This window comes from Balaenoptera borealis (assembly GCF_965194805.1).
Source record: "Balaenoptera borealis genome assembly, chromosome: 10".
Classification (NCBI taxonomy): Eukaryota; Metazoa; Chordata; class Mammalia; order Artiodactyla; family Balaenopteridae; genus Balaenoptera; species Balaenoptera borealis.
Genome location: NC_138874.1, coordinates 85,429,235 through 85,440,098, shown reverse-complemented (window position 1 = coordinate 85,440,098; position 10,864 = coordinate 85,429,235).

Below are 10,864 nucleotides of genomic sequence, written 5' to 3'. Positions count from 1 at the left end.
CTGCTGATGCTCAGAACTCTTTGTCACTTCGAGGCAGGAAAGAGAAGACAGAGGCTCCACCAGCAGAAAGTAATCAGGAGGAAAGAATCATGGGTCTAAATTTAAAAGGAAAAAGGATATCAAAGTTGTTAGAGTTGTGTTTTTTTTGGTCTTTTAATTAATTAATTAATTTATTTTTGGCTGTGTTGGGTCTTTGTTGCTGCACGCGGGCTTTCTCTAGTTGTGGTTAGTGGGGGCTACTCTTTGTTGTGGTGCGTGGGCTTCTTAGTGCGATGGCTTCTCTTGTCACGGAGCACGGGCTCCAGGCACGTGGGCTCAGTAGTTGTGGCTTGTGGGCTCTAGAGTGCAGGCTCAGTAGTTGTGGAACTGGGGCTTAGCTGCTCTGCAGCATGTGGGATCTTCCCGGACCAGGGCTCGAACCCGTGTCCCCTGCATTGGCAGGCGGCTTCTTAACCACTGCACCACCAGGAAAGTCCCTGTTAGAGTTTTAAAAACACCAACTAAAATAACTGATGCAGGAATGGGCATATATCTACTGCTTATGGGAGTATAATTTGGTGCAAAATTTCTGGGTATGCAATAGATGCCAAAAGCTTTAGAGTTTTGCAAAATATTTGACCCAGAAATTCCATATCTAGAAAATTTCCTAAAGACATAATCATGAATGTGGGGAAATCGTTATTAGGATGTGTCCTGTAGTATTTTTGCTAACAGGGGAAGGTTAGAGGCAATCCAAATGTCTAACAAGAGGTGTTTTGTTAAACAATGAAAGACCATTCTGCCATTAAACTGATGTTATAGAAAACTATTTAATGTCATATAAAATGTTCACAACATGATTTATAGGAAAAAGCAGATTTTAAAACCGTATTATATATGCCATCTATATTACAAAAAACCATACATGTATCCATACATACAGAAAAAGAAGAAAAAAATAATACCAAAATGTTAATAATAGTTATTTAAGGATGGGGGGGATTCTAGGTTATTTTTCCTTTATTTTATTTTTTTCGTCCTTATATTTTAAAATAGTTTATAGTATGTATTACTTTTGTAATGAATTTTTAAAAAGGAAAATCAGAAAGGGAATTAGGAAAATACAGAGGATTTTAAGCTAGTTTCAACAAACCAAATGGAAGGTATACATAGGAATAATATTATACCTTATATTTGACTCTTCAAAGTGCTTTATAATTCAAGGTCTAATTTGATCTCTACAACAATTCAATGAAGGAGATTGGACAGGAATTATTATTTCTGTTTTGTGAAAGAGAAAATGAGGGTCTAAGTGATAAGTCTGCAAGGTCAACACAGCTAGTTAGTGATGAAACCAGCACTAGAGCCCAGATCTCCTGGGCCATTCGTGGACCTCAGATAAAGTCACAGCAGATGCTGAAGTCACACTTAGCTTTGAACTGGCACATCCACTTTTCATGTTGTGGACCCCCGACCCCTGTGGCTTTAGCCTACCCAGAATCCCTTCTCCATCTCTCTGGTCTCAGCATTTTGACTTTTGTCTACAGAACCTGCCCTTTCCCAGACTTGGTCCAGATCCAGGGATGGGCATGTAACCCCAACCCAGCCAATGAGAGCCATCGTTGGGAATTCTGCCAAAAGTGTTAGAAAAGTTTTCTGAGTTTGTAGGAAGTGGGCAAGAGCTACTGTGGCCTCTGTGCTCCCACTAGGGGATGAGCTGCCTGAAACAGAGCCAGTTCAGAGAAGAGAGTCAGGAGGCTGACAGAAGCTCAAACAAGTTGTTTGTGTTCCTGGGTCCTGTGTGTCTAAAGCCAGATCCACCTACTGGCCTTTCTGCTTACCTGAGCCAGAACATGGCTTTTCCCCTTTCTTTTCCCCCTTCCCCTTCCCCTCTCTTCCTCCTTCTTCTTCTCTTTTTTTTTTTTTAAATTTGGACTTTAAATTTATTTATTCACTTATTTATTTATTTTATTTTTGGCTGTGTTGGGTCTTCATTTCTATACGAGGGCTTTCCCCAGTTGCGGCAAGCGGGGGCCACTCTTCATTGCGGTGCGCGGGCCTCTCACTATCGCGGCCTCTCTTGTTGCGGAGCACGGGCTCCAGACGCGCAGGCTCAGTAGTTGTGGCTCACGGGCCCAGTTGCTCCGCGGCATGTGGGATCTTCCCAGACCAGGGCTCGAACCCGTGTCCCCTGCATTAGCAGGCAGATTCTCAACCACTGTACCACCAGGGAAGCCCCTCTCCTTCTTCTTTTTTGTTTGTTTGTTTAGTTTTTTTTAAAGAGTATGCAGACAATTTTTAAAAATATTTATTTAATTTGTTTATTTTCTTTATTTTTTGGCTGAGTCGAATCTTAGTTGCAGCACTTCGGATCTTTCGTTGCAGCATGCGGGCTTCTCTCTAGTTGTGGTGCATGGGGTCCAGAGCGCGTGGGCTCTGTAGTTTGCAGCATGCAGCCTCTCTTGTTGAGACCCGTGAGCTCAGTAGTTGTGGCGCACGGGCTTAGTTGCCCCACGGCATGTGGGATCTTAGTTTCCCGACCAGGGATCGAACCCGCGTCCCCTGCATTGTAAGGCGGATTGTTTACCACTGGACCACCAGGGAAGTCCCAGTTTGTTTAATTTTGAGTGGGGTTCCCAACCAAGATTTCTGACAATATACTCTTGGGTCTCAGTTTTCGTAGCTGTAAGATGGGGACATTAATAGTAAAGGGCTGCTCACCTCCCACATGGGGTTTTCTGAGACTTACGGAGTCAATCACGTCAAGTGCTTGTCCCATAGGAGGGCAGTAAATGCCACCTATTATTTTTAACAAGTTAGGAAAGACTGAATTCAGAAAAATCTCATCCCCCTCAGTCCCCCTCCCCTGTAAAAGAAAGAAAAAGACTGCTCCATGCATAAAAATATAGAGAATAGATTCCTAAGTTATGAGAAAAGAGAGAGCGCTGTCAGCCACTTCAACCTGGAGTTGCTCTTTCTTACTTTATGGTCCGGCAGAGGCTTTGGCAGCAGGTCCCGCCCCCCCTCCCTTCTCACACCCTCACACGTTCCCTCACAGCCTCAGGGTCCCCACTCAATGCCAGGTGATGCCGGGCCCTGGAAAAACGTCCAGTTGGCAAATTGTTAGAAACAGCAGGAGCTTCGAGAGAGGAGGAGAAAGGGGAGGTGAAGTGGCTGGCAAGACAGAGGTGGCTAATTTTGCAATGCAGCTTGGAGAGAGGGAAAGTAAACTAGGAGAAAGTTAGCCAGGCCTCACAGCCTTGTTCCTGCAGTGGTTATATAAAGGAAGGACCTGGTGCCTGCCCTCAAACAATGCTCAGTTAAGACTGCTGTTTTTCCAGGGAGTTGGGACTCTGATGATGCCAGGTCAGAGGGCTCTGAGGTTAAGAAAAATGTTAGCACAGGAGGAGCAAAATTCACATAAAAACCCGCTCTGCTGCATTAAACAGAAAAGGCATTATGTAACTTGCAGGATCTCTGAGGTGGGGGTTTGGAGGGCAGAGAATTGGTTTTGGAGACTTCCCAGTCTGGGGGCTGGACCTCAGGGCACAGACTTCGTGCTCTGCTCACACTGTTGGTGCTGGCCACCGGGTGCCGGAAACCCCTCACCCCCAAATGGATTCTGTCCAGCGCCAGCTCCCTCATGTCCTCTCCTGGAGGCCAAGTCTGTCATGGGGTGTCTGATTGGCTAAGCCTAGGATACATGCCTTGCTGCAACGGAGCTGAGAAAGCCAGCATCAGCCTGTGACCTTGGGGAGGCAGGACCCACAATGTGGGAAATCTTCCAGTTACGGGATGGGGTTCAAAAGGGCATCCATAAAGTATGTATACATCCCCCAGCAGTATTTTGTATTGTGTGTGTGTGCATGCACGTGTGTGAAATAGGCATGTGATCTATGTCTCAAGGTCTCTTTTCCACCGTGTCCTCATCCTTAAAAATCCAAAGGCCCATCATTCAAGCCTCCACCAGCAGCAGGAGCCCAGTCTCCTCATTTGACTGAGTTCAGACCACAGCTCCAAAGTACCACTTCTCCTCGTGGCTCTGTTCCTTCAGGTCATTATTGCCTCCCAGCCCCCACCCCAGATGTGGACCCAGGGCTCTTTCTCCCCCCAGCCTCTGAAACGAAGAGCTGATACACTCCTCAGAGATACACCAAGCCCCTGGGGATGACGCTTTCTCCTAATGCAACAGAACGCTTGGCTCTGATTTGTCACATCCTCTCCCCTTAGGACTCAGCTCTGGTTTTCCCTCTGCAGAAGCACAGGCCCGTTAAAGCAGCCTGAGATGAATTCAGCTCCCAAAACTAGGTTGCAAAGACAGAAGTCATTTTTTTTTAAGCATTGGTTCTTATCCCAGTTGGAACCCCATGTGGGGGGAGAGAGTTGAAAAACTGCTCTAATGGGTTTCTCCCTTAGAAAAGCCCAGAAAGCAGATTAAGGGCGATGCCCCGGATCAGTCCCTGCCCCACACTCCCGGTGACCGTGTCTGTTAGGAACCCACAAGTCCGGACAAGGGGAGGTGAAACCCTGGGTGGGGACTGATTCGCTTGTTCCTTGGCTTTCCCACGTATACCCTCCCCCTTCTAGAGACGTTCATGCACTTGCCTCGCCCCCAGCCCGATTTATTTCTGTACGTCACTCAGTGCTTGTCTGTTGAATGAGCGACCAGATCCTCTCTGCATCCTGCCTGAGTCCTCCAGGAGGGTCAGCTACTAGTCCCACCTCTCTCCATGACATTTCATCCAAGACCCTTTTGTAATATCCACTCGGTGGTCCCATATTTATCTATGTTGTGTGAGTTTCCCTTTAGGGCAGGGACTATATATCATTTGCTACGGTGTCCTCAACAACTGGCAGAGTGCCTGTGTGCTTTTTAAAATAATTAATTAATTAATTAATTTTTATTTTTGGCTGCGTTGGGTCTTCATTGCTGCGGGCAGGCTTTTCTCTAGCTGCGGCGAGCGGGGGCTACTCTTCGTTGCGGTGCGTGGGCTTCTCATTGCGGTGGCTTCTCTTGTTGCGGAGCACGGACTCTAGGTGTGTGGGCTTCAGTAGTCGTGGCATGCGGGCTCAGTAGTTGTGGCTCACGGGCTCTAGAGTGCAGGCTCAGTAGTTGTGGCACATGGGCTCAGTAGTTGTGGCTCACGGGCTCTAGAACGCAGGCTCAGTAGTTGTGGTGCACAGGCTTAGTTGCTCCGTGGCATGTGGGATCTTCCTGGACCAGGGCTCGAACCTGTGTCCCCTGCATTGGCAGGCGGATTCTTAACCACTGCGCTACCAGGGAAGTCCCCCTGTTAGTGTTTTTGAATGGAGAGAAGAAAAGATGGATGGACACCTGAGCTTTGAGGGACAATGGTCACTGTAGCCAGATGCCACGAGGGGGCAGTGTGGAGCAGCTTTTCAAGGCCTCCCCAGACTCTGCCACAAGACCCTGGCTGGCAAGGTTTCTAGAGCTTATTTTGTTGAACATCTTCAGTTGTGAGAGAAGGAGCTGAGGTCCCAGAGGGCGACGGCTATGCGAAGGGGCACACCGCTCCTCAACCGGGTGCTTACTCTCTCCGTTATGTACGCCCATAGACCCAGCTTACTAGGCTCTGAGGGCCCTAATGTGCCAAGACCCTTTCATTACCCCGTGAAGCCCTTCCTGAGAGGCTGCCCATCAGCCTCTGGCAGGTGAACAGAGCACAGAGGGAACAGACCACTGAGTGCACCATGCAGGGCCCCATGTGTCTTCCCAGCACGTCCGCGGGGTCTCAGCTTTGGTGACTCGGCCCTCACTGGACTCCCCCTCTCCCTGACATGAGTCTTCTCTCCTTTGGGGACCTGTATCACCTGGGCCCACATTTCTCAGCAAAGGAAGAACCCTGTGCTCAGAATATGTCCTACATCAATGATCCTTCTCTCAAAATTTCCTTCTCTTTTGTGTCATCTCCTCTAGCTCTGCTTGTTAATTTCCTCTCTCTCTCCTTTTTTGGCGGGTGGGGTGTGTGGTTGGAGAGAACACTGATACGGTGATGTCTCCCTCCCTCCCCTCCTAGCTGTCCACGCATTTCACACTCCCAAGGACCAAGCCTTAGACAGCAGAGAGGTATCTGGACGACACACAAAAGCTCAAAATTTCATTTTCGTTCATTCATTTATTCATTCATCTATTTAATTACTCCATTATCAGAAATATTTTTAAGCATCCACTATGTGTCAGGTGCTGAAAACAATAACACAGTTGTACAATTATCAACTCCTTACTCTGTGCTAGGCCCTGTGCTAAAGGCGTGACAGCCATTATCGTTACATGGGCCTGTGATTATTATTTTATAGATGAGGAAACAGAGGTCTAGAGACATGATGTCACTCGCCCCAGAGAGCATAACCAGTAAGCTACAGAACCAATCACCCAACCGTGGAGGCTGCCGCCCATATGATGAAGCATTTCCTGCCAACGTTCATTGCAGGACTTGTGGCTGCTCGTGCCCAGATTCTCCAGAGTCTGCATCTCTGCAGGAGCAGCAGAAACTCCCAGGCCTGGGTTTCTGGCCACGTAAGTGCATGGTAACTTTGTGTCTCCTGAAGAGGAATTCCAGAATGTTCCATCAAGTTCAATTCTGCAACTGCACGTCTCTACTCTGAGTGGGAGCCAGCGTCACCTCAAAGCTGTGGCTCCGAGAAGATCCCATCCAAGGTCACTGGGATGGGAGTCAGGAACTTGGGTCTGCTCCATTGGGCCTAACCAGCCATGTGAGCTGGACCCTCTCCCTTTGCCCTGCTTAGCCCTTCTGCTGCCTCATCTGTAGAATGAGAGAGTACACTACCTGCCCTGGATAGCAGTCCTCAGGAGGAGATAAGAGCATGAACATGAAAGGTTTTTTTACATTTGGAGGTCTTGTCTTGTATAAATCCATGCGTCCTTATTATTGTCATGGTCTGGGCTTGTGTGCCTGGACTGAGTTCTCCTGGAGTCCTAGAGCAGAAGTTCCTGGCTTTTAGGACCTCACAGGTCAGGACAATTTTACATGGGGTTGTTTCTTTCTTTCTTTTATTTTATTATTTATTTTATTTTATTTATTTTATTTTTGGCTGCGTTGGGTCTTCATTGCTGCACGCGGGCTTTTCTCTGGTTGCGGCGAGCGGGGGCTACTCTTCGTTGTGGTGCGTGGGCTTCTCATTGTGGTGGCTTCTCTTGTTGGGAGCACGGGCTCTAGGCGTATGGGCTTCGGTAGTTGTGGCACATGGGCTCAGTAGTTGTGGCTCGCGGGCTGTAGAGCGCAGGCTCAGTAGTTGTGGCGCACAGGCTTAGTTGTTCCACGGCGTGTGGGATCTTCCCGGACCAGGGCTCAAACCCATGTCTCCTGCATTGGCAGGCGGATTCTTAACCACTGTGCCACCAGGGAAGCCCCATAGGGTTGTTTCTTTTTCTAAAAATACTCTGTCCTAAAAGAAAAAGAAGTTTAGCATAAAAGTCAGCAGAACATAACCTTACAATTAAAAGTGGATGTATTTAGCTTCGTAAAAAACGATGTACTCTATATTTTTCTTGTTTCACTTTAGACCAGTGGAAAGTGAAGCAAGGACGGGCTTCTGGGAGCCATTGTTGGAGACTGTGTGTGGTTGGGTGTGTCCCCCACCTGTAGCCAAGCTCTGGGCAGTAGAGGTGTATCATCGGGCAGCCATGTGCATTGGGGGAACTGAAGGACAGAACAGAAAAATAATGTTTCAGGAAATTTTTAAAATGCATATTATAAAATAGTGGGTGCACCCTGACCCCCAGTTTGTAAAGTACCTGTATGCCTACAGACAGCCTCAGATGCACAGAAAAAACACTGGAAGTCTACACAGCAAAACTTCACAGGGTTATCACTGCATGGAAGAATGATGGTTATGTTTATTTTCTCTGAGTTATTTCTTGCATTTTCCAAATCTTCCTGTTTTATAATCAGAAATATAGAAGGAATAAAGAAGTAAAAAAAAAAAATGATGCAAGAGAAATCTTGCAATATACTGTTTAAGACCTTGGCCAATGGTCTTCTTGGGAAATGCAGAATTTCAGTGAAGCCACATCTTGGATTGCAGAAGGCTCCTTTGGGACTGTGCTGACATCACCCACCCTGTCTTCACATTTCTAGGGCCTGGCCTGGTGCCAGGCGTGTGGTAAGGATGGAGCCACCAGTGTGCGTTGTGTGGGCCACTTTCCTTCCTAGACTGGCCAGTGTGACTCCTCACTGAGAGGGGCCCACAGAGAAAAGCTGCCACTTCCGTAGAAATGGACCTTCTCGGAATTGCTTTCCTTTCTGAGTACAAAAATTTGTATTTGCAGCTTCTTTTTGGAAGAGTGGAGCAAGGTGCAGGAATTCCCTGGTGGTCCAGTGGTTAGGACTCTGCGCTTCCACTGCAGGGGGCCCGGGTTTGATCTCTGGTTGGGGAACTAAGATCCTACAAGCCGTGCGGTGCGGCCAAAAAAAAATAAATAAATGGAGCAAGGTGATCACCAAGTCCCTTTTATGAGTTTAAGTTCCTATCTTAGAGGCAGTCTGGTTGCCATTAAAATAAAGACCATCTTTAAAGCAACAAGCCTTGGGGAGGCAGATCTTCCAAGATTAGGCATCTTGGTGACAAGCAACAGGAGTTCATTCTGGCCAATTCAAGCAGGAAAGAAATGCATTGGAAAGGCTCCTTCTTTGTCTGCCTCAGGAAACCAAGTGTCGTCACACTAGGACTCCAACCGTCAGGCCCGGCGCCAGCCCCTCTTTGTACATCTCAGTCGTCACAGTTGCTATAAGGCTGACCCTTGCATCTCCTCAGGCGAGATTCCCACAACAGTGAGCTTGAGAACAGTCCCCAGGCAAATGGTTGGCTTGATGGAACACACTCTTATCCAGTCAGCACCCCCTAGGTGATAGGTATGAGGGGGGATCTGAGGGCTGGAGCAGAGACCACCACCAAGTGGCAGGACGAGCCAGTGAGAAAGGCCCTGGCGGCACAAGCCTGCAAACCCTGCCAGGGACACCCACCTGAGGGGTGCACGCGGAGGCTGAAACCCAGCTAGGCCCTGCTCCCCAAGCTCAGAGCCTTGGCTGCATCCACCTTGCCTTCTCCTAAGTGTCTGGTCACTTTTCTAATTTTTATAAAGCACGGCATGTGTTAGGTATGGCTGGGCCACCAGATCTCATTGACGGATACCTGCCCTGGGCCCCTAGAATGTGAATATTTCACGACCAGGTGCTGATCACTTGTCCCACTGGACTTAGCTTTTTCGTTTGCCACTTTCTACTTGGCTTTCTCTCTTTTGACCAATAGGTGTGATATGGACAGCAGGGGGGATTACAGGCCTGAGGCACGCAAAAGCCCTCGCCCTTTCCCAAGAGCAGCATGGCTCTCATGCCTTCCACTCTGCATGTGCCCGAAGGCCACTCAGTGCCCTTGGGCCTTCTTGGAGAAGAAGCATGAGGTGGCCCTCCCTGCACCCTACTGGCCTGGCTGAGGTGGTTACTCAGCTGTGAACACTCAGGGCAACTTGGCCTGGGGTCTTGTGGGAGCCCGCTTTGATAAGATGGGAGGAGCGGAGGCAGGAGGGAGACTTTAAATCTTTAGGCAGGGATAAGCGCCCTTTGCATTCTGCTCCAGAATAGATCCTAATTTTGCAAGGAGATATTCTGATCTCTGCAAAGACTTATGTCTCAAACCCGATAGATATAGATATATAGGTAAATAGATGATCCATAGACTACCCACAGAGAAGTTTGGAGAGGAAACTGCAGGCTGGAAAGTATTTTCATACAAACTTTATGAAAGTTTTTCCAGAGGGAAATTAAGAAAACCACACACAGAAAAAGTCCCCTCCTCCTGTTTGGTTAAAAATATAAAATAAACAACCACAGAAATCATCCTTCAATTCAGCCATCCCTTTAGCTCAGAAACTAGACTGCCCATATTTATATTTGGTGGATCCTCGTCTCCATTTTTACCATTTTATCTTAGAGTGGAAGAGGCAAAGGAGCGTGATACTAACAGTAATTAATGACCATAAGCAGTGAATACAACTCTCACAAGGGCTCAGTCTGTGGTTTCCTATCGTCTTGTCTCCAAGGAACATGTGATGTCAATCCACCCTGGTGACCCTGTACCGGGCCCCGTGGACCAAGGGGATTTCGCAGCCTTGGCCACCTGGGGCCACAGCACAAAGCTGAGCTTCACCAGTGGGTTGGTTAAAGGGTTTACAGAGTTTGCAGTGAAACTCCTACCAGGGCAATAATTACATTTCTGGCTTTTGCCACAAGGTGGGACTTCACAACAGAAATCAATAGTAAGCAGTAAAGTCTGCTGAGGCCTCAAGAGGACAGGGTTTCTCAGTCTCAGCACCATCGGTATGTGGGGCTGGACAATTCTTTGTTGTGGGTCTGTCCTGTGCATTGCAGGATGTTCAGCCGCAGCCCTAGCCTCTCCCCTACCCACTGGACGCCAGTAGCAACCCCCTAGTATGACAACCAAAAATGTCTCCAGACATTACCAAATGTCTCTGTGGTGGAGGGTGTGTGTGTCTAAAATCTCCCCCCAGTTAAGAAACACTGCTCTAGTGGCTAATAGCAGGGGCCCTGGAATCAGACTGCTCAGATTCAAATCCTAGTGCCTGCAACCTGTAGGAGCACTGAATGAGTTAAAAAACATAAAGGTAGGCTACCACATAATTTATCTTCCAAACCAGAGCAATTTGAGAGTGAAAGAGGGTTCTAATAATAATCTCATAACCTGAGACTGTCTCAGCAAACAGGGATGTGTGGTCAGCCATTAAGTCCACACACAGTGTTGAGCACAGAGCCTGACCCAGTGTCCCCTGGATGACAGCTGTGCTAAGTGTGTTACAGGTAGGGACTTCATTTAATCCCCCTAAACC